Raw genomic sequence first — 23,770 nt, 5'->3', positions numbered from 1 at the left:
CTGGGATGTGATAGAATCTAACATGAACAAGACTGGGCGTAATCATAATATACGCTCTAGTACTACAATCACGTGAAGACTGGTGCTAGGCTCATCACATACAAGCCCTAGTTGCCTATTGCAACCTACGACATGACTAGTACCTACAATGGATCCAAGGTGAGCGTGCGGTGCGATGTGAACATACATGTGAAGCCTGGCCCTAGCCCGGGGTGAGTACTACACTGGTGCAAGCATGCATGATGAACAAGTATAATGTATATGAACATGCCATGACAATATATAGATCCCAACAATATAATGGCATTTTAAAAATTAAATAAAACATGGCATGATAGGCATAAAATCAATCCAAAGCACTTGTGAAAACTATAAAACTTTATACATAATATATAAAAACAAACGCCCACTCACTGATACGTAGTCGGATCGTAGCCTCCTAGCCTGAAGGGAAATAATGAGATTTATAGTGGGATTTCTAGTGATTAGCATGCATATACAATTATAAATTTATATACATAAGCCACGGAAGCATATTATCACATATTATCAAAGATATAGTCATGCAAATCCCCTTCAAGAAGCATAGGTTCATATATGATGCAATATTGAAGAACAAAGTGAAGGTTGAGTTTTATACCTCTTGATCTAGACTTTAGACCAAGGATGGACCATCTCCAAGCTCTTTGTTCTTGGAACTCCTTGCATCTAGCCTCCCTCCTTGACTCCTCCACCTTGATAGATTTGGAACTCCTTTGATTCTCCTCTAGTCTCCAAAGTAGAAGACCTCTAAAGATCCACACCCATTAGTGTAGTGAGATGGATGTTGGAATAACCAAAATGAGAAGAGATGATTAGCTATATCTCCCTTTGGTGGTTGGCTATGTATGTGTGTAGAGAGAGAGAGAGAGAGAGGCTTGCTTTTCTCTTGTTGAAAAGTTCACACAAAAAGCCCTAATGAAACCTTTTCATTAAACTCCCTTTATAAAGGTAAAAGAAGTAAGTCAACAAATTGACACTTTCTCTCTCTTGTTTCCACATCCTTGGCTGCCCACTAAGTGTTGATTTGGACTTTGGGTTTTTATCATTTCAAGTCATCTTATGCTTGAATAAAAGGCCCAATAGGTTTGGGCCCGATGGGCCTGAATGAACCCGAACTTTTCTTTAAGCCCGAAACGATCTTTCATCGCTTCTATGATTTCTTTAGACTTTCTAATTAAAATAAATAAATAAACATTAATGTTATGCTTTCCCTTAGATTTCGTAATTGTTTTCCAAATTTGCATAAAATTAGACAATTTTAATTTAAGCTTGTCATTTCTTACTAAATGGAAACTGAAAGGGAACTATGGTGTAATTTACATAAATTATTTGGACATATGTGTTAGTAATAAAATAATCCCAATACATGCAAAATAATTTACCTACAAAATAAAAAACTGTTATTTGATTCAATATTAATTAATATATATTTAATATAATAAAATATAATTGCACTGATATATTACTAAAATGTGCCCAATATATATAATAATGCATGTAAAATTATTTACTTACAAAATAAAGGAATGTAAGTTGATTGAAAAAATAATATATCTACTACCTTTTTTTGTTTATGAATTTTAATTTACCTATTGTTTTTTTTTTTTTTTTTTTTTTTTTTTTTTTTTTTTTTTGGTACAAACATAATGTACCTACAATATATAATTCCTACTAAAACTAATATATATTTGCACATAAACATATTAGTAGTAAAATGTGCCTGGTATATGTAATAATTGACACACCCCGACCCAGGATGTCCACTAGGACTTCGAATCGAGTTGTGTTGGTCGACACCTGGAAGGTGATGAAGCCATAAAGTGTATTGATGTGGAAGATGTGAAAAAATTTAAACCTAAAAATGCCTAAGTACAAGAGTGCGCGGTGAGCAGGTATAAACCCATTTCACATGTGATTACAGAGCATAAGTACGATACAGTAAAATAGGGTGAGAATTATACCATCGATGGTAATCGTCTACCCCAAGATTTGCCGATAATCCTCGTCGGTACGAAAACTCTGCTACTAGAACCTAGAGGGGCAAAAAACAAGGGTGAGTGGGCCTGAAAATAAAGTTTTAATAAAAACCTTTTGAAAGCATTATAACCCTTCGCCGTAAAACATGTATAGTTTCCAGAAAATAATACTACGTAGGTACAAAAAATGAATGCACAGGTGCAGTAAAAACAGAAGCATGCCATGCCACAATATCTCAGCAATAATAAATGTAAGCCAGGTGTGAGATCAGCCTAAACTAACATGCCAGTTGGAGTCACCTAATGTGACCTGTACAACTGGACTTATTACTCATCAATCTATGCTAGCACACGAGTCGGAGTCACCTAGTGTGACCTGTACGATAGGTTGGGTGTAAATATGTACGCTCTAGTGCTACGATCACGTGATGGCTAGCGATAAATCACCGGTCACCTACAAGTCAGAATTGCCTAATGCAGTCTGTACGATAGGCTAGCACCTACTTGGATCCAAGGCGAGCGTGCGATGCGGGAGGTGAACATCACGTGAAGGACTGTGCCCTAGCCCGGGGCGGGAACACTAACATCGGGGTGCAGCAATGATGAGCTCTAAATGAATATATGCATGCTCATATAATTCAACCATTTCAATCACATAATAACTCACTTGAACTTACCTGCGCCTCCATAGGATCATGTGGCATAATCACAAATCTCATCACAATGCAATATTTAAATGTAACACATTTAAATCATGGCATGCTATGCATAATCAATTCAAAACATTTTTGGAAAATCGTAAGGTGTGTGTATATATATACACACTATAAAAAGGAAAAAGGCCCACTCACCTGAGGTCCACACTACCACTCCCTAGCACGAATATCGAGGCATCATGAACGATCGGCGCCTAGAACAATTATCAAATCACGTCACAGAATTCTTATCAATAGAACAGGTAACTTACATATCCTATTTGGGAAGATCTGTACCTGGATTCCTGATCTGTAAGTTTCTAATATCCTCAAATATTATGTACTATAACGTATCAAACTTTGGTGACGATCCAACGGTCGGATCGTCAATTGCTATAATAATCAAGTGGCTGACTTTAACGAAACTAGGTTCAAACGATGGAAATTCATCAAGCGGACTTCACGTATGGAATTGGAGAATCAAATTTAGTCTAGGAACGTTAAGGGATGCCTCGGCCCATGCGCCGTTGTACACGGTGGTTGGCAGCCCCGACTAGCCGGAAAAATCAACTATTTCTAAAAGTTCTCAAACTTCACGGAAATGAAGATCTCAATGAGTAGAGGAAGTTTTATACCTGTGGCCAAGTCCAATTTGGTCGGGAAAAGCTTCAAATCGCCACGAACCCGTTGGAATCCCAGAATTTGGGTGTTCTTGATTTGTCCTCAAATCAACTTCGATGCTCCAACCAATGATTGGGCATTGTTCCTGAGCTCAAGGGAGGGCTATTGGTGGTGGCAATTGAAAGAAATCATTGCAAGAATGGCAGATTCGCTGTTGTGCACCCCACGGAGCCAACATGGGTGTTCTTGTGAAACTAGGGTCAAAAACCTGTCAATCATGGGTGGAAATTGAAGAAGAAGGGTCAGTGAGAAGTTCCCAAGTGGTGAATGGCTGCAATTTGGTAGAAAAATCGATGGAAAACCGTCGGAATGGCTGCGGAACGGGTCGGGTTGGCGAGGAGAAACGGGGTCAAGGGTGATCTGGTGCTTCTTCACTTTCTCCTTTTTCTTCCTTTCTTCTCTTTCCCATTGGTCACTCACCATCTCCCCTCTCTCCAATCATCCTCACCTCTCCCTTATTTCTCTCCTTTATTTTCCATCTCCACCAACCATCTCTTATTCCATTCAATCTCAGCCACATATGTGGCTTTCTAGATTTAGCTTCAAAAATCTGGAGCCTTCCTGAAAATAATTAATTGACCATTTTGCCCTCGACTTCGTTCGTTAATAACTCCTTCGTTATAACTCCAAATTGCGTTCTGTTTGTGCCCACGCATTTGTAGTGATGAGTACCACGAGGACACGCCAAGAAAACGAGTCTTACATGACATGACATGGCAGTCAACCAAGTCAACCTCCTCGTCTCGAAGGGCAATTTCGTCCTTTCACTCTTCTAAAATTAATAAAATCGTAAAAGTAGGGACGGGTTATCACAATAATGCTTTAAAAAAAATTTACCTACAAAATAAAGGAATGTAATTTGATTGAAAAGATAATATATCTACTACTTTTTGTTTATGAATTTCAATTTTTTTTAATTTTATTTTATTTTAAGAAATATAATGTACCTACAATATAATTTACCTATTGTTTAATTTTACACACCCCAACCGGAGTCGAGACGTGCTGGCCGTCACGTGAGGGTGACGTAGCCAAGTGCGCAACAGAAGTGATAATTATGGGAAAACATGGGTAATAAAAAAAAATAAAAAAAAAAGATCAAACTTAATTAGACTAGAAATAAGTGTGTGAAAGTGAACATAACCAAACATAAGTATTCAGAGCATAGGTATTAATAGTGCAGTTAGACAAACGAAGTACTAATTATACAAACGGGGAGAAGATCCTTGCAGTTATTTAGTAGATCGTTAGAACCGCCGAGAAGTCCTTATGAGCCACCAAGATGTATAACTACCTAGGACCTAGAAGGGCGCAAAACAGAAGGCTGAGTGGGAAAAAACAAAGTGGTGAAACACATTTATCTTTTTTGAACATAATAACCCCTCACTATAAAACCCGTATAGTCTCCAGAAAATAATACTACGTATATACATACGAATACCAATGCACAAGGCTAGTAATCATAACATTTCTGCACTAAAAGATGAAAACCAGGTGAAATCAACATAAAATAATTTGCCAGTTGGAGTCACCTAATGTCACCTGTACGACTGGGCCTATAACTCATCAATATATGCTAGCACATGAGTTGGAACCACCTATTATGGTTTGTAAGACAAGACTGGGTGTAAATATGTACGCTCAAGTGCTACGATCACGTGAAGGTTGTGCGAATAATCGTGGGTCACCTACAAGTCGGAATCACTTATTGTGGTCTATACGACAGGGCTGGCACCAAACATGGATCAAGGTGAGCATGCAGTGCGGGAGGTGAACATCACGTGAAGGATTATGCCTTGGCCTCGGGCGGGAGCACTAACACCAGGGTGCAGCAATGATGAGCTCTAAATGCATTTATGCATAACAATGTGCCATGCAACCAATACTATCACAATATACTCACCTAAAGCTTACCTGAGCCTCCGCAACATTAAACGATATAATTCACGATTTATAATAATGCAATACTTAAAATGCAACTCATTTTCGAGATTGCATTTAAAACATAAATCATTTTAAAAATGTTCAAGAAATCACGATATATATAAAGCAAATGCCCACTCTCCGATAAGTAGCAGGATCGTAGACCCCCAATCTCGCTTCTCCACGATCATCCTCAGGGTACGTTTCACCTATATGCAAAATAACTAATTTTACATTAATTTTGAAGCACATACACAAACCCTAGGAATAATTTCTCATACGTTGCTCAAATGGGGTGTTTGAATATACCAAAGTGATCTACTTGACAACACGAACACCCCCATATTTTTAGAAAAAAAAATTGGACATCAGACGCGCTACCACGCCCCAGCAACGCGCAGGCACGTGCCTGGCATGTTGATGGAACCCTTCACGACGTTAGGGAATATTCCGTTAAATTAGTAGAATATCCCATTAAAATTACCTAACGCCGTTAGAATATTCCGTTAAAGTTAATAGAATCTGCTCCTTCTTCTTCGGTGACTCGCCGGAGTTCACCACCGGTCGCCTTTTGGTTCACCTGTTTCTGGAAAATTTTCAAAGTTCAATATCTTCTTCAGTTCTCAACCAAAATCCATGAAATTTATATGGATTTGAAGGTCTTGAAGAGTAGAACACATCCATACCTATTGGAGGTCCTAAAACCAATGGAAAATGGTTAGAATTTCCTTTGATACCTCCGGCCAACTCTGCAACTTCACGAACCTACGTGTTCCGATGTCAAAACCACTCCAATTTCACTGCAAGATGTTAAGGGAGTTGTTTAGAGTCTATCACAAGCCTTAAAATTGTGCAAATCACCCACAATCACGACGTCCTAAAAATCCACCGTGTCGGAGCTTCTGGGTTCTTATGTTTTCGACGATCGTTCGATGAACCAAACGTGTGAATGAGTTCGTGAAGTTGTGAGGAAGATGATGGTAGTGTCCAAGGACTTGATCCATGATGTTTTAGTATGGTTTGAGTGTGGTGGTCTCACGGTTGTACGGACGGAAAGAAGAATTGAGAAATAAGGGAAGTTGAGGGATATGTGTGTGTGTGTGTGTGGTCACGGATTGGCCAGAAAGAAAAGAAGTAAGGCCCTGATTTGGTTGTCGTGAGGAAAAAAAAAGAAAAGAAAGAGAGAGTTTTAGGGTCCAATTAGCCCAAGGAAAATAACAATTAAACCTAAAATCTGATTAGGCTAGACATGACAGGAACTAATTGATTGGTGAAAAAAATATAGGCAACTTCACCAACTCACTCGGTGATCTAATACGGTCCAGTATACCGAGGACTTAACTTACCTTTCTTTCCGAACAGTACCATGCCTTTGCACGGAGATAACTTTAGAAATACCCAATCTCCAACTTTATATACTCTGTCAGTGGCATGTTTATCGGCGATACTCTTCTGTCAATCCTGGGCCACTTTTAGGTTAGCTTTAATCACCTGAATATTCTGCGTAGTCTCATCCACAATCTCAGGGCCTACCAGCACTTTCTCGTTAACTTCAGACCAACTTAGCGGAGTACGACATGGTTTACCATAAAACGCCTTAAATGGTGACATACTAATACTAGAGTGGTAGTTGTTATTATAAGCAAACTCAATCAAAGCTAAACACTTATGCCAAATGTCTCCAAATTGCAAAACCGAGGCTCTCAATATATCTTCCAGCGTCTGAATGGTGATAAGCCGTGTTGTAGAGCAATCTTGAACCGAGAGCTTCATGGAAAAACTACCCAAAATTTAGAAGTGAACCTAGGATCCTGATTAGAAATGATACTAATCGGAGCGCCATGGTACTTGACATTCTCCGAAATAAATTGTTCCACCAATTGACTCAACGAGTAATTTTCTCGAACGAGTATGAAGTGTGCTGACTTGGTGAGTTGATCAACTATCACCCAAATACCATCATGACCATTCCGCGTACGAGGTAGCTTGTACACGAAATCCATGGTAATATCCTCCCATTTCCGCAGAGGTACGGGAAGTGGCTGTAATAGCCCAAAAGGTTTCTTCCTCTCTGCCTTGACTTGTTGACATATTGCATCGCAACTCACATATTCAGCAATCTCTCTCTTCATACTAGGCCAATAATATGAAGGTCAAATAGTGTGATACATTTTGGTACTCCCAAGATGATCACATAAGCCAAAACATGTGCCTCATCAAGTATAGCATTCTTTAATTCTTTGACATTAGGCACGTACATTCGGTCATCCTGCATTAGCGTACCATCAGATTTCCTAATCCTGAGATCTTTATTTTTCCTATCTAAAACTATTTGAATTAATTTCTGAGTTTCTGCATCATTCATTTGAGCTTCAAGCACACGATTTATCAAGATTGGTCTGACTCGAAAACTTGCAAATAGGGCTTCTTCCCGATTTTCCACTTCTAAATCAACTCTAGTAGATCTCAATTCAGTGAGGAGAGGAATATGACGTGCATATAGAGCATTAATTTGTCCACGGGATTTCCTACTAAGTGCATTTGCCACTGTATTCACACGACCGGGATGATACTCAATCGTGTAGTCATAATCACTGAGCAATTCTATCCATCTCTGCTGCTGGAGATTAAGATCTTTCTATGTGAAAATATATTTGAGGATTTTAAGAGCCGTAAAAATCTTACAATTTTCCCCATAAAGATAATGCCTCCAAATCTTCAAAGCAAAAACAATAGCCGCCAACTTAAGATCACGAGTAGGATAATCCATTTCATAGGGCTTTAACTGTCACGAGGCATAAGCAATCACCCTGCCATGCTGCATTAACACACAACCCAAGCCATTCAAGGAAGCATCACTATAAATCTCGAAGTTCCCACTATCATCTGGAAGTGCTAAAATAGGTGCATGAGTGAGGCAATACTTTAGCTGCTGAAAACTTCGCTCGCAATCATCACTCCACTCGAACTTAACTCCTTTCCTAGTTAACCTCATCAATGGCAGAGCTATAGCTGAGAAATCTTTCACAAAACGTCTATAATAGCCGGCTAAACCAAGAAAACTTCGTACTTCTGTGATAGTATAAGGCTGTTATCAATTCTTTACTGCAGCTACCTTCAAAGGATCCATAAGAATAACCTGGGTTGATATCACATGTCCCAAAAATGATACTTGATCCAGCCAAAATTGACATTTGCTAAATTTAGCATACAACTGATGTTTCCTCAACTTCTTCAGAACCAGCATGAGATGTCTAGTATGCTCCGCCTTAGACTTAGAATATACCAAAATATCATCAATGAAGACAATAGCGAACCTGTCGAGATATGGGCGAAATACCCAATTCATTAAATCTATAAAAGCAGCTGGAGCATTAGTTAACCCGAATGGCATTACAAGAAACTTGTAATGACCATATCGAGTTCGAAATGCTGTCTTCGGGACATCCTTACTCTTGATCTTCAATTGATTATACCCATATCTCATATCAATCTTTGAAAACACACAAGCACCCCGAAGCTGGTTAAAAAGATCATTAATACGACGCAACGGATAATGATTTTTTATCGTCACCCGATTCAACTGTCGATAATCAATACACAACCTTAGAGTTCCGTCTTTCTTTCGTATAAACAAAACTGGAGCTCCCCATGGCTAAGTACTCGTTTGGATAAAACCCTTATCAACAAGTTCTTGTAATTGGGTTTTCAATTCTCTTAACTCAGTAGGAGCCATTCAATAAGGGGTTAAAGAAATAGGATCTGTTCCTGGAATTAAATCTATAGTGAATTCCACTTCACGATCTGGTGGTAATCCAGATAAATCATCAGAAAAAACGTCAGGAAAATGCCTTACTACCTGAACATCCTCCACACGAGAAGAAGTATCCTTATTTAGCACCACATGAGCTAGATAGCCTTGACATCCTTTCCTTAACAATTTCTTCGCTCTTACGGCCAAGATAACACCCTGTCTCAGTCCACAATGCTCTCCAATAAAAGTAACCACAGGTAAGCCTAGCCGATGGAAAGTGATAACCTTCTCATAACAATCCAACTTGGCATGATTGTAACGTAACCAATCCATGCCTAGAATAACATCGAAATCGATAATATCCAGAGGAACAAGGTTAGCTGGCATGACAACATCATCCACCAGAACATGACATCCATGATACACCTAGCTAACATAACATGTCTCACGTCTAGGCATCGAAAACTCTAACTCATACTCGATAGGTGTGGGGTAAGGTTGAGTCTTTTGAGCAAACATATGAGAAATAACAAAATGTGTAGCAACTGAATCAATCAATACTCTAGCAAAATGACCAAGAATATTCAATGTACCCATAATCAAATTAAGGTTGCTCTGAGCATCTTGCAGAGTGATGTGATGAGCATAGCCTTGCGCATGTTGCCGACCTCCACGACCTCTATTCCATTGATTACCGCGTCCTTGAGTACCTCATCCCTAACTGGGTTGATTAGGTTGCCTTGTTGAACCAGCATTGCTAGAAGCAACATCAAAGTTCTGAGATTGTCTTCTAGTATACCATTGCGCCCTAGTATGGAGCAGATGAGGTATAATCTCCCTAATACGGTGGATAACCACCTTGATAGTGGTAAGCACCACCGTAACCCATTGAGGTATAACCACGAGGCCCTTGAATCTGCTGAAAAGGAACCGCTGGTGGTAAAGCAGGAGGCTGGGGTTTCTGCTAATTCTGCAGGCACTGGTTAGCCCGATGCCCCATCTGGCCATAAGTGAAACATCCACTGTTACCTCGTCTACACTCCCCAAAATGCCGATTATTGCACATTCGGCAAAGTGGAGCACCAGGACTATTAGAATCTCTTTGTCTCTGGAATCGGGAACCTCCTGAAGACCTGCTGCCCCTCCGCCACACAGTAGAATTCAAACCACCACTGGATGAACCAGAGCTAGTACCACTTCGTTTAAAATTCTGAGTCTTACGAGGACCGTAAGATGATTGCCCTTTATCCTTACTAGTGTTATTTTTTCTGAGCATTACCTTTTTCTTCCTCCTCATCACTATCATCTGGAGCATTTTCGGAGTCCTCAACCTAAAGTAAAACCTTGAAAAATTCTTAATATGTAGAACATGGACTCGAAGTCACCGTAGAACGCAACTTCTTACGAGTACCCCACTTAAAACGTTGGAGCATGTTAGCAGGATTTGCAGCAATCTCTGGACAATATCAGGACAAATCAGTGAACTTTCAATGATACTCAGTGGCAAACATTTTTCTTTGCTTCAGATTCGAGAATTCTTCTCTCTTATGATCCAACTACTCCGAAGGTATAAATCTCCTCTGAAATAAATGCTTGAAAATCTCCCAATTTGTGGCATCTTCCGCTGTCAACTAAAAAGATTCTTGCCTCCACCATGATGCAGCCTCCTCACACAAGAACCAAGTGGCCGTCTCGACCTATTTGTCCTCAGAAACATTTCCTTGTTGCTACATCACCCGAAAAGTTTTCTTAACATGGTGGAGCCAACGCTCAGCTCCTTTGGACCCCTCATTGCCAAAGAAATTATTTAGCTTCAAGTTATATACAGTCTCTAAAGGGGTCCTCTGGGGAGGACGAAGTGATGACCGAATAGCATTAATAATAGCTTCACCAAGTTGTCCAATATCTGGAAAATTAGACTGAGAAGAAGTAAGTGGCTCTCTACAAGGTGGCATGGTTTTGGCATAAGAGATCAAAATAATTAGGACTTAAACAATAATGCAGGACTGCCCAAACCTAATGCTCTGATACCAAACTAACACACCTCGACCGGATTTAAGATGTGCTGGCCGTCACGTGAGGGTGACGTAGCCAAGTGCACAACAAAAGTGATAATTATGCGAAAACATGGGTAATAATAATAATAAAAAAAAAACGAAACTCACACTTAATTAGACAAGAAATAAGTGTGCGAAAGTGAACATAAACAAACACAAGTATTCAGAGCATAGGTATCAACAGTGCGGTCAAACAAACGAAATACTAATTATACAAACGGGGATAAGATCCTTACAGTTATTTAGTAGATCTTCAGAAGCATCGAGAAGTCCTCGTGAGCCACCAAGATGTACAACCTAGGTCATGGAGGGGCACAAAGCAGAAAGATGAGTAGGCAAAAACAAAACATTGAAACACATTTATCTTTTCTGAACATAATAACCCCTCACTATAAAACTCGTATAGTCTCCAGAAAATAATACTATGTATATACATACGAATACCAATGCACAAGGCCAGTAAAAACTGAAGTATCCCATGTCTTAACATTTTAGCACTAAAAGATGTATGCCAGGTGAAATCAACATAAAATAATATGCCCGTTGGAGTCACCTAATGTGACCTATGCGACTGGACCTATAGCTTATCAATATATGCTAGCACAGGAGTCAGAACCACCTATTGTGGTTTGTATGATAGGGTTGGGTGTAATTATGTATGCTCAAGCGCAACGATCACGTGAAGGTTGTCCAAATAATCACAGGTCACCTACGAGTCGGAACCACCTATTGTGGTCTGTATGATAGGGCTAGCACCAAACTTGGATCCAAGGTGAGCGTGCGGGTGTGGGAGGTGAACATCACGTGAAAGACTGTGCTCTGGGCTTGGGTGGGAGCACTAACACCGGGGGTGCATCAATGATGAGCTCTAAATGCATTTATGCATAACAATGTGCCATCCAACCAATACCATCACAATATACTCACCTGAAGCTTACATGAGCCTCCACAGCATCAAACGATATAATTCACGATTTATAATAATGCAATACTTAAAATGCAACTCATTTTCGACATGGCATTTAAAGCACAAATCATTTTAAAAATGTCCTGGAAACCACGATATATATATATATATATATATATATATATATATATATAAAGCACATGCCTACTCACTGATAAGTAGCAGGATTGTAGCCCTCCAATCTCACTTGTCCACGCTTGTCCTCGGGGTACATTTCACCTATATGTGAAATAACTAATTTTACGTTAATTTTGAAGCACATACGCAAACCCTAGGAATAACTTCTCATACGTTGCTCAAATGGGGTGTTTGATTAACCAAAGTGATCTACTTGGGAACACGAATACCCCCATATTTTTAGAAAAAATTTTGGACGTCAGACGCGTTGCCACACGCTGGCCACACGTAGGCACGTGCCTGGTATGCTGATGGAACCCCTAATGGCGTTAGGGAATATTCCGTTAAATTAGTAGAATATCCCGTTAAAATTACCTGACGCCGTTAGAATATTTCGTTAAAGTAAACAAACTATGCTCATGCTTCTTCGGTGACTCGTCGGAGTTTTCCGCCGGCCGCCGTCTGGTTCGTCGATTTCTGGAAAATTTTCAAAGTTCAATATCTTCTTCAATTGTCAACCAAAATCGATGAAATTTATATGGATTTGAAGTTCTTGAAGCGAAGAACACATCCATACCTATTGGAGGTCCTAAAACCAACATAAAATTGTCAAAATTTCCTTCGATGGCTCTGCCCAACTCTGCAACTTCACAAACTCATGTGTTCCAATGTCCAAACCACTCCAATTTCACTCCAAGATGTTAAGGGAGTTGTTTATAGTCTATCCCAAGCCTTAAAATCTGCAAATCACCCATGATCACGACGTCCTAAAAACCCACCGTGTCAGAGCTTCTGGGTTCTTATGTTTCCGATGACCGTTTGATGAACCAAAGGTGTGAATGAGTTCGTGAGGTTGTGAGGAAGATGATTTGATAGGATTCAAAGCACACCACAAAGTAGCACACAAATGTCCTATTGATTTTCCTTATTAACACTAAGATTTTTCAATTGTAGCATATGAAAATAAGGGTCTTTTCCGCAGAAGATTGTTTTATCCAATTACTTAAAATGTCACAAAACCTGGGCTGCTGTCCCTACTAACCAGCCACCGAAAAATAATTATTAGACCGACTTACACTTATCTAAAGTCTATGAAATTTTATATAAAGAGAGCTACACTCACACAAATTTTTGGGATTTTTGAGATTGATTTGCTATGTAAATTGAATCGAACAAAAACAGGACAGAAACAAATTTTAAGTAGTTCACAAATTAAGAAAAACGAGTTAGGGGAATTGCTATCCACCACCAAATAATCATGCAAACATGTTATCTTTCATTCAAATTCCCTTTTTTTTTTTTTTTTTTTTTTTTTTTTTTTTTTTTTTGTCTGGATGAAGATGCTCAAGCTGGCTCAATGTTAGAACTCAACCTATTACTCTTTCTTATGTAGTATGTTAAGAGAATGGCGTTTTCAACTTAGTCCCTAACATGCAATCTAGAATGGCATGTTCATAGATTTAACAAGTAGAAATCATTAAGAACAAAATGAGTTTGAGTCATCACAAGGCATCATAACTACTAGCGTTGTCTTACTTATCCTAGAAATTGGTTCACATGTTAATCGCAATTAACAAGTACTACTCTAGAACATATGTAGGTACTCATTCGACAAGGGCAGGCACACACATATTGATAGCATTAGAATCCTAGATATGCTTACTACGTATGCATCCATAGAAAACAAATAAAGAATTCATCACTGACATAAGTAATGAACCAATTTTCATCCATTCATAAAAGTAATTCAAACGAAATGTCATAACAAACTTGCAATCATATTCAGGGCTTAAAACAGCCCCTAACTACTAAAAATTTAGTTACACATAATTCTCAAATTAAACAAAAAGAAAGACATTGTGGATGCAAATTTCTTCCTCCTTGATCTTGGACAAAATTGCACCTACAAAACAAATAACACCTTTGGTCAAGGCCAAGAGCCACATGTGCCCATGATGAAAAGAGGGGGGAGGGGGGCTTTGCCTGGAGAACCTCCGATGCCAAAGTCAGAATTTTGAGAGAAAAGTGTTTAGGGAATTTTTGAGTGTTTAGCAAGAGTCAAGACCTAGGTTTTAGAGGAAATGAGGTTGAATATATAGTGCATGGCCGGTCCTCCTCTTGAGAAAAGGTGGCCGACCCCTTGTGATATTTTTGTGTGAAATGGGTGATTCAATTGGTAATTAATAAATTAATTAGGAATAAATCCATTAATTAGCCAATTAACTCAATTTATATGGAAAGTTTTGAAGGTTATGAAATAATTACCTTGTGGAAAATATAGGATGAGGATGGATGAAATAACTTTGAATTTGTTACCTATTTTGGGTACTTTTGACTTGATTGTGGGATGTTTGTCCACTGCTTGCGCGTAGGAATTCCGGTGCTCCTCAAGGGTAATTTTGTCCTTTTTTCCCAAAAATCCATGTGTCGCCTCTTGATTATTTTTGGCTCCATAAATGTCCCCACACCTGTTAGGCTGCTCGTAGGAAAGGGCAGCAGGCGCAGAGATCTTCTTGCTTTAGGAAACGTATGATTGTTTCCTATTTTGATGTTGATTCTTTCTCTAACAGGAAATTAGATCCTTCTAGGAAAGGGAAATAAAATTCTCTCAAAGCCTATTTAAGTCCACCTTGAGTGGGTTATTAAATCAACTTTGGAGAGCAATTTATACTACCCTACAGGAAAGAGAGAGCTTAGAGGATATTTGTTCCCCCTCCACTAGCAATCTTTTACATCTTGCCTGTGCAAAAGATCGTCTTTCGTTGCTTTCTTCGTCTTCTCCGCACTGCACCGAGGTAAGAAAAATTAATTTTCCTTATCTTCTTCTTGGATAGTGCTATCACGGAGCAGCCGTCGGGGTGGTGCGGCACGTCGGCTGGCAGGGGTCAAGAGTCGACTTGGCATGAAGCAAGGATGTGTTATGGCAAGGACCACTGCTTGGGCTACTCAGCTTGGCTAGAGCCAAGGGCAGCTTGCATGGCTAAGGCCACGGATTGAGGTGCTGGGGCACAATGCTAGGCGAGATTCATAGCTTATGTCATTTGGGCTCTTGGACCTGACCGGGGCCAGGCCGGCGATTGAGAGATATTAGAAGGTTGAGGGCCTCAGGGGCTGCTGGAATGCTGGGCATGCAGGCCTCCTGCCTGTTGGTCTGGGAGAAAAAATGAGGAAAAAACCAGTATTGGTTGAGTTCCCCTGCTAAGTACCATGAATAACATTGGCTGCTTAGTTCTATTTGCTGGGAGAAATGTGGGTTGCTCCTGAGAGAGAAGGTAAAAAGGATCAAGGCAGAAACTTTGGCTCATCTGATCGCTGTTGTGGAGCCTACTGTGAATGAAGGTGGAAAGAAGAGATCTTCCCCGTTTGCTCAAGAGATGTTGGTTAAGAAAAAATTGAAGATTTCCTCCGCTGTTCATGAGGGTTCGCCTGTTGTCGAGAGGTTTGTGATTGACATGACTTCTTCCAATGGCTAATTCGATTGCTGATAGATTTGACACCTGCCATGTCGAGAATGGCTAATTCGATTGTTGATAGTATTGCTCAGTGTAGAGGTCTTGTCATGCCCTCAGTGCGGAAGTCTGTGCCAAAACCTCCGTTGGGAGTTAAGTCCGGTTCTTATTCGAAAAAGGCTTGCTATTATGAAGAGCGATAAGGTGGACTATGTTGCTAAAGTGGTGATAAGGCCCACTCCCTCTGCTGCTGAGACTGATTCGCCTGCTGGGAAGGAGGAGACTGCTTGCATGGGCAACTGTGAGAAATCCATTAAGCCAGCTTTTGGGGAGGCTGCTGAGATCTGTGTGCTCTTGAAACCAAATCTGCTTGAAAACATAGACTCTTGTGCCAAGTTTGTTAATGGTATTTTGAAAGGTTTGTTTGCTTAAGTTCCTTTGCGAAGCATACGACCCAATATAGAATGACTGTTCTGCTTACTATGATGTAGATATAGCAAGGTTGCCAAGGAGGTGGCGAAGATTATGGCAGCTGAAGCTTATTCCTCGGCTGAAGAGATCAAAAGGTTGGATTCTGAGATCGATGCTTTGAAGGGGTCTAATATTTTTGCCCCCACTTTTCTGCAGCTTGAGACTGCTCGCCAAGATATTGTTGACTTCAAGACTAAGCTTGACGTGATCCAAGTTAAGTAAGGAAGTGAAGAGAAGAAGATTGGATGTTATATACCTTAGATTCAAGACCCTGGTTTTGCAGTTTCTAAGCTTCATTTCGCTGCTTATTTAAAGGATGAAGAGTTGATTGCTGCTTATAATCAAGTGATCCACTTTAAGAGAATTGTCAATAGGCTTAAACCCCAAGTGTTGGAACTTCAAGGTGTACGGAAGATCAACGAAAGTTTGAAGAAGGAAGTAGATGAGCTGCAGCACATCCGTGTTCGTGTGCTCAAGGAGAATTAACAGTTGAAGGGTAAGAATGATGGGTTCGAGGTTTCGAGACCTTCTTTATTTCTCTGGAAGACTTGCTTCCTTTTACTTTTGAGGCTTCCATTGGTGAAATAGTTAAAGAAGTTGGTGTCCTGGCTAGGGCAACCAGGGGTGATACGCTAGATGATGTCATTGCTAAGAGCGTCACGGCCGTTGAAGGTGTGGCGACCGAGTAGTCATGGGATGTCCAAGCTGCTGAAGTGTAGTCTTCTAGGTAGCCTTTAGGATTTTCTTTGTTTTTCCTTGTAGCTCTTGTTTTTCTTAAACTTCTTCGGCCTTTGCTAGTTGTTTATAAACATGCTTTCTTTGCTTTTCTTCATTTTCGCTTCTTTTGTTCATACCCTAACCCTTAGACTTTATAGACCAGTGGCAGGCGTACTACTTTTCTATAAGTAGACAGGCCCGCGTAGCCTATGCAGCCACAGGTGTTGGTGTAGAACTTTGCAAAGTTGTTAGGCATAGGGTTAACAGCCGGATGCCTTACTTATAGAAGTAAAGTCCGTGTAACCACTAGGCTGTTAACCTTGGCTTTCTCCAATTCCGTAGGTTGCGTAGCAAGTATCACAACACTTTAGGACTTAGTGTAAGTTGTTCTGCGCTTGGCAGAGGTGAAGCTTATTGACTACGTAACATGTCAGCAGTGGATAAAGCTTTATATATGCACGCTAACTTGTTTAACCTTTCACATGAATGTGCAGTTGTATAAGTCTAGCGTGGCTTTACTGCTCGAAGGGCAGCCGTAATACCCCCTCCGTCTCTAGGGCCCGTTTCTCTACATATTAGGCCAAGAGACCCAAAATCCTTTAGTTAGCTAAGCCTTGAAAAAAAACCATTATGGCTACTTCTAGGAATCCCGGCGCAAGCCATCGTGCATCTAGTTATACTAGGGCATCCAGACTCATCCACATCTGGATATTCAGAGTGTAGAGCTTATCCTCTCGTCTTGGAGAGCTGACCCATGTGGGTGTCGGGGAATTGGTTTACCGCACTGGAGAGCATGGTTGGTCCCTCGGGGGGTGCAATTCCTACGACGAGTCCCTAAGAAGGGCGCAGTCTTCTTTTGAAGTACATGAATGATTAGTTGTTGTAAGCATGCAACCGAGCTAAGTTGTGATTACTTTTGAATTCCTCATTGAAAAACAAGTGAAACGAATGAGAACTTAGCTGTAAAGTAGGAATTTCATAATAACTGGATAGTCCTCGGCTTGTGAGGTGGTGCTCGTCGAGATGCTTGATTCTTCAGGCTTTGATGTAGTAGAAGGTCACATATGGTACTTCCTTAGATTGTAAGCATTCTACTGCTTTTCGATCTTTTTGTTGTTTCATGGTGGCGAGGGTGTAATTACTCTTGCCGCTTACTCTACTGATCTTGTACAAACCTTCCCAGATGGGATCCATCTTTTTGGAGCCTTTTCTACGAGCAGTGATGAAGGCTTTTCTTAAGACTAGATCTTCAGGCTGGAACTGCCGGATCTTGTCCCTTTTGTTGTAGTTGGAGAAGAGCTGCTGTTGGTAGGCTGCGATGTGGGTGATGGTCTGCTCGCACTTATCCTCTGCTAGATCTAAGCTTATGGCCATCTGCTTACTGTTCTGCTCAATGCTTGGTAGTAGAGCGATGATACTTGGCGTGATGACATTCGGATGAATGATTACTTCTGAGCCAAATGTCAAAGAGAAAGGAATCTCACCGGTTGCTCGTCTTTTGGTGGTGTGATATGCCCATAGACATCTGGGGAGTTCGTCTGGCCATTTTCCCTTCTTGTTGGTGAAGGACTTCTTAAGGCAATCGAGGATCATCTTGTTGGATGCTTCGGCCCACTTATTGCCTTGAGGATATCTTGGCATGGACATGTGCTGCTTGATGCCATACTTTTGGAAGAATTTCGCCACATCTTTGCCCATGAATTGCGGACCGTTGTCGGTGACGATGAACTGAGGGATGCCAAATCGACGAATGATGTTCCTCCATATGAAGTGCTCTCTGTCCGTCTAAGTCGTGGTCGTCTTAGGCTCTGCTTCTACCCATTTGGTGAAGCAGTCAGTTGACACGATCATCATGCCTCTGCCCTAGTAGTAGGCGACATAGGTCCTACCAGGTCGATTGCCCACTGCATGAATGGCCAAGGATTTGTCTGCATGTATAGCTCGCTGGCAGGTAGTATTGGTACCGGCTTGTAGCGTTAGCAACAGTCGTCCTTTTATACTAACTCATTGGCATCTCGGTGCATGGTAGGTAGCAGTAGCCTATGTTAAGAGCCTTATGTGCTAAGGATCAACCTTCAGAGTGATTTCCACAAACGTTTTTCTGGATTAAGCTTAGAACCTTCAAGTCATCGGGAGGCGTTATGCAGCGAAGATGCGGTCTGGTGTAGGATTTTCAGATGAGAATGCCGTTCCACATGTAGTAGCATGCTGCCTTAATTTAGAGCTTCCTAGACTCCAATCTTTCCGTGAGGAATGTGCCATTGACCATGTAGCCTACAATGGAATCTTGTCAGTTTGGAGTTGTACTAACTTGTGACACCTCGGCTGCTAGCTTCGCCTCTATGCTCGAGGGCGGAGCCTAGGCTGGCTAGTGATTAGCTGGGAATAAGAATGAATTGTGAGCTTTTTAACCGCTAAGCCTTTTGCCATTCGGAGGCCTGCTAGTAGGGTCTCGTTCTTTGTTTTGTTGTTGGGTACTTTGAAGCCTAGAGTGATCGCTTGTTTGGGTATCGAATCGTCTGGGGTGATAAGGACTATGCCTGCTTTCGAACCTTTGTAGTTGGATGAGTCGTTGACATGCAAATGCCAAAAGTTTCCATCGGGTAGAGCAGGCGCGGCTAGGGCATGCTCGGCTACCTTCGGGGCATTGTTGGGCTGCTCTGTTGCGTTGTGAATGCATAGTAGGGAGTCATGGAGCTGGGGCCATGTTACATGTAGCAGAAGGTGCTCAACTGCCGGTATTGGACCATTCTAGATCTAAATTATGGAGCAAGGGTCAGCTAGGGCCATGTGATGCGCAGCAGGAGGTAGTGCTCAACTTCCGATACATGTAGCTCCTAAGTAGAATCTTTTCGGGCGACGAGGACAAAATTTGCTTCCGAGTGTGTCCTTCTAGTGTTCATTTGCCCTTGCGTGCCTTTTGGGCCGAGTTGTTGTGTTCATCAGAAAACTTTGGATTTGCCAGGGTCTATGCCTTTATCGTCGAGCGTCTAGATTGAGCGAAATAATGTGTCATGAGGATGACTGCGTGCGTTTGAAGGTAAAACTTAAGCTTTTGGGTTGTAACAACTATCGCCAAAGTTAGCTTTTGAATTTCTTATAGCATCAAGGAAAGCTTTTGAATTGTGAAATACAGGTAGTCGGGCCCCCAACTCTTCTCGTATGATGGCAGAGCTTATTGCTGCTTTAGATACTGTCGAACATGTGAATAAGTCCTCCACTGCTTTCGGTTTGGATAGTATGGAGGTGATGTCAGGTACTCACTCAAGTCCTTGAATATGCATTGAAGAGCTTCGTCCCAAAGTGTATGATTCTCTACCAGAGCGAAATAGTCTGCTAGAGTTAGATCTTCTTTCATGATCAACTTTCCAAACAGCGGGTGGTCTGCTGGAAGTCCTTTTTGGAAGGCGCTCTAGCTATCGAGTCGTTGCATTCGACTATCCTTGCCTTCTCTGCTTTGAACCTCTTCACATAGTCACGAAGCGACTCTTTTGGGTTCTTCTTGACATTGAACAAATGGTCGGACTTCTTTTTGATCGGTTGATAGGATGAATATTCTTTGTTGAAAACCAAAGCAAGTTCGTCGAAACTCGAGATAGATTATGGTGGTAGGGTGTAGAACCTCTTGTAGAGTGGTGGTGAATATCTTGCACATGAGATCGGCGTTGTTTCGATAGAGGATCATTGCGCTTTGGTAGTGCTTTAAGTGTCTCTTCGGGTTTTCATCCCCTTTGAAAGATGTGAAATATGACATGTTGAACTTGCGTGGAGGCTCTGCCTGCTCGATGTTGTTCTTGAAAGGTGACCTGCTTATGTTGGTCATGTTCCACGTAGTGCCTCGTCGGCGAACTCATTACATTGGAAATTACGCAATCGCTTGGTCAAAAGTCTCTCTACTTTTTCCTAAATTTGCCTTTGTTAGGGTAGCGAAGCTCATGGCTACCCCTAACAATGACTTGCTGGTATAGGCTAGTTTTCCATGTGTTTGGCTCATTTATGCCGCTGATGTGGTGCGTTCCTAGCAGGCGAATAAGTTATTCGCAGGCTACCGGTTGAACTTGAGCCAAATTGAGTGACTTCTTTTTTTCATCCGTCGTGCTGCCTACTCTAATGTGAGGTGGAGGATGCTCCTTAAGGGCTTAGCTGCGAATGACCATTTCGCCTAGAAGGTTGCTCATGTTGACTATCGTAGTGTAACCCCAACTATGAATGTACGCTCGTCTGTGGGCCTAGTCGATAGTACACGCTCCTTCGCGCGCTAAGACAGGAGTATACACTATCTCGGGGGCCCAATCGGGAGTGTACGCTGCCCAAATGCTCGGTTCGTGGCTGGTCGATTGGCTGCTTGTCGGGATGCTGTTGGAGAGGTTGTTTGTCTGCCCTTGTTCTACTTTGGGACACCTCATTTGGGGCACGTTGCATCTCGGTGGGCTGCAAGAGCTGGCTCACTAAGGCCGTCTGCTGTGCGAGGGCACTCGTTAACTCTATGACTTGTCGAGACAAGCGTGTTCTCCATTTGGGTTAGAATAGCTTGGAAGGAATGCATCTCTTTGAGCAGTGAAAGTGTGGTAGACTTCGAGTGCAAGATTTGAGTTAGGAAATGACAAATCCACAGAAAAATGTGGTGAAAATGCTCCCAGTTCGATCGTCGATCCAGAAATTTGGAACGGGGACGGTTGAACTAATCTTGGATCGATTTGGGCTGCTTGGAAGGCCATGGGAGCAGACTAGGCTACGAGAGTAGGCTAGGCAGTGGAAGCAGGCTGGGCTATGGGAGCAGGCTGGGCCATAGGAATGGGCTGTTCTGGGCCACGAAAGCAAGTTGAGCCACGAGAGTGGGTTGCTCGATGGGAGTAGGCTGGGCCATGAGAGTGGGCTGCTCAGCGGGTGACGCACATGGGTACAAGGCTTGGGCTCGGCTTTGCAACGCGTTAGGCTCACGTTGGGTTGTGACTTTGGTGCCATAGGCCTTGGATGGCACGGCTCGGGCCGTGGTGGTGACACCATGGACCTCGCCGCGGGTGGCCACCACGATGGTTCCCGTGGTGGAAACTCGTGGTGGTGGTGCCACTCCACTTATTGTCACATTTAGCCTCATGGATCGTCGCGGTCACATCTCTTGAATATTGGAATTTTCACTTGTTGAATTTTCTAAATTTCTAGCCATTGTACTTCTCTTTTACATTTTATCAAATAAAAAAATTCTAATAATAAAAACGTACGAAAAATCTACAAATGGACAAGAAAATAGAAAAACCTTGGATGCGAGACTCATCTACGAGTGTGGCACTTAACTCTTAATGAAAGCACCAATTTGTGGATGCAAATTTCTTCCTCCTTGATCTTGGACAAAATTGTACCTACAAAACAAATAACACCTTTGGTCAAGGCCAAGAGCCTCATGCGCCCACGATGAATTTGGGGGGGGGGGGGTGCTTTGGCCGAAGAACCTCTGATGCAAAAGTCAGAATTTTGAGAGAAAAGTGTTTAGGGAATTTTGGAGTGTTTAGCAAGAGTCAAGACCTCGGTTTTTAGAGGAAATGAGGTTGAATATATAGTGCGTGGATGGTCCTCCTTTTGAGAAAAATTGGTCGGCCCTTTGGGATATTTTTGTGTGAAATGGGTGATTCAATTGGTAATTAATGGATTAATGAGGAATAAATCCATTAATTAGCCAATTAACTCAATTTATATGGAATATTTTGAAGGCTATGAAATAATTACCTTGTGGAAAATATAGGATGAGGATGGATGAAATAACTTTGAATTTGTTACCTATTTTGGGCACTTTTGACTTGATTGCGGGATGTTTGTCCACTGCTCGTGCATAGGAATTCCGGTGCTCCTCAAGGGTAATTTCGTCCTTTTTGCCCAAAAATTCACGTGTCGCCTCTTGATTATTTTTGGCTCCAAAGACATGAGTTTGAGAAGATAGAACCGAAAGAAATCGACTGAGGGCTCATCTTCCTTCCTTCCCCCCTCGCCCCCTGTTGCATTGCCTTTTTTCCCTTTTTAACTTGCTGCCCCATTGTTTTCTCCATAACTAACCCACTAATAGCCATTTAGTGATGACAATAAGCGAGAGGAAATGGTAAAACAATTGTAACTCTTTGAGTAGCCTTTATGCCAATTACTCCCTCTTAATCCTCATCTTTAATTCCATTCCATTTTATATTTGAATAGGTGTCAGTTGACTCGTTCTATAACAACCCATATCGCCCAGGGGAGTGGATCCTATAAGCCTTATATGTATATTCTCATCTGTACCTAGAATGAGGCCTTTTGGGAGCTCACTGGCTTCGGGTTCCGTATGTGATAGCCCATACCGAATTAATTGTACCGTAGGTGTGAAATGATGATTTTGCTCTTGAGTGGGTATTTGTCATTTTGGGTGGTTGTTGTGTTGTTTGGCTGGTCACATCTGGACCACACACATACTCTCATCCTTATCTCCTTCCCCCGTATACCTTTTCTGTCTCGAACACTCTTTCTCTCTGTCTTTCTCTTGCAAACGTCACTGATCGAGGTGGAGATTTATACCTTTGTGTTCGTGAGGACCATACGAGTTCAACCATACCAATTTTAGGTAAGGAATCCTTCGATTTCACGTTGAACCAGGAATCTCCGATTTGGTCACTGTTTATGCCCATGTGAAATGTTGTTTTTCAGGGAATTTGAAGCTTATAGCAAGGTTAGTGAGGTCCTTAGGAAGCTCGGGGTGGTTCGTTGGAAGGTTTTGGACGTCGGGATCGTGAGTTGCAAGTTTGGCCGATTTTTCTTAAATTTTCCCGATGAGATCCTGTGATCTTTGAGGTTTCAAATAGGTACAACGTTGTTCTACTCATCTCCAGCTTTCCATTGGTGCAAATTTCATTGAAATTGGTGAAGAATCGAGTGAGAAACGAAGGTTTTAAGTTTTTC

General features: G+C 41.5%; 1 pseudogene; it reads right to left on the bottom strand.

Moving 5' to 3' along the window:
• Window positions 1–20,209: 20,209 nt before the first annotated feature.
• On the bottom strand, window positions 20,210–21,947 carry LOC148690263 (uncharacterized; annotated as a pseudogene).
• Between the last annotated feature and the right edge of the window lie 1,823 nt (window positions 21,948–23,770).

The sequence above is a fragment of the Pyrus communis genome, chromosome 16, assembly GCF_041283825.1.
Source record: "Pyrus communis isolate YQ-2024b chromosome 16, ASM4128382v1, whole genome shotgun sequence".
NCBI lineage: Eukaryota > Viridiplantae > Streptophyta > Magnoliopsida > Rosales > Rosaceae > Pyrus > Pyrus communis.
Note: the sequence above shows the minus strand (reverse complement) of the source record. Positions and strands in the feature narration are given on the sequence as shown.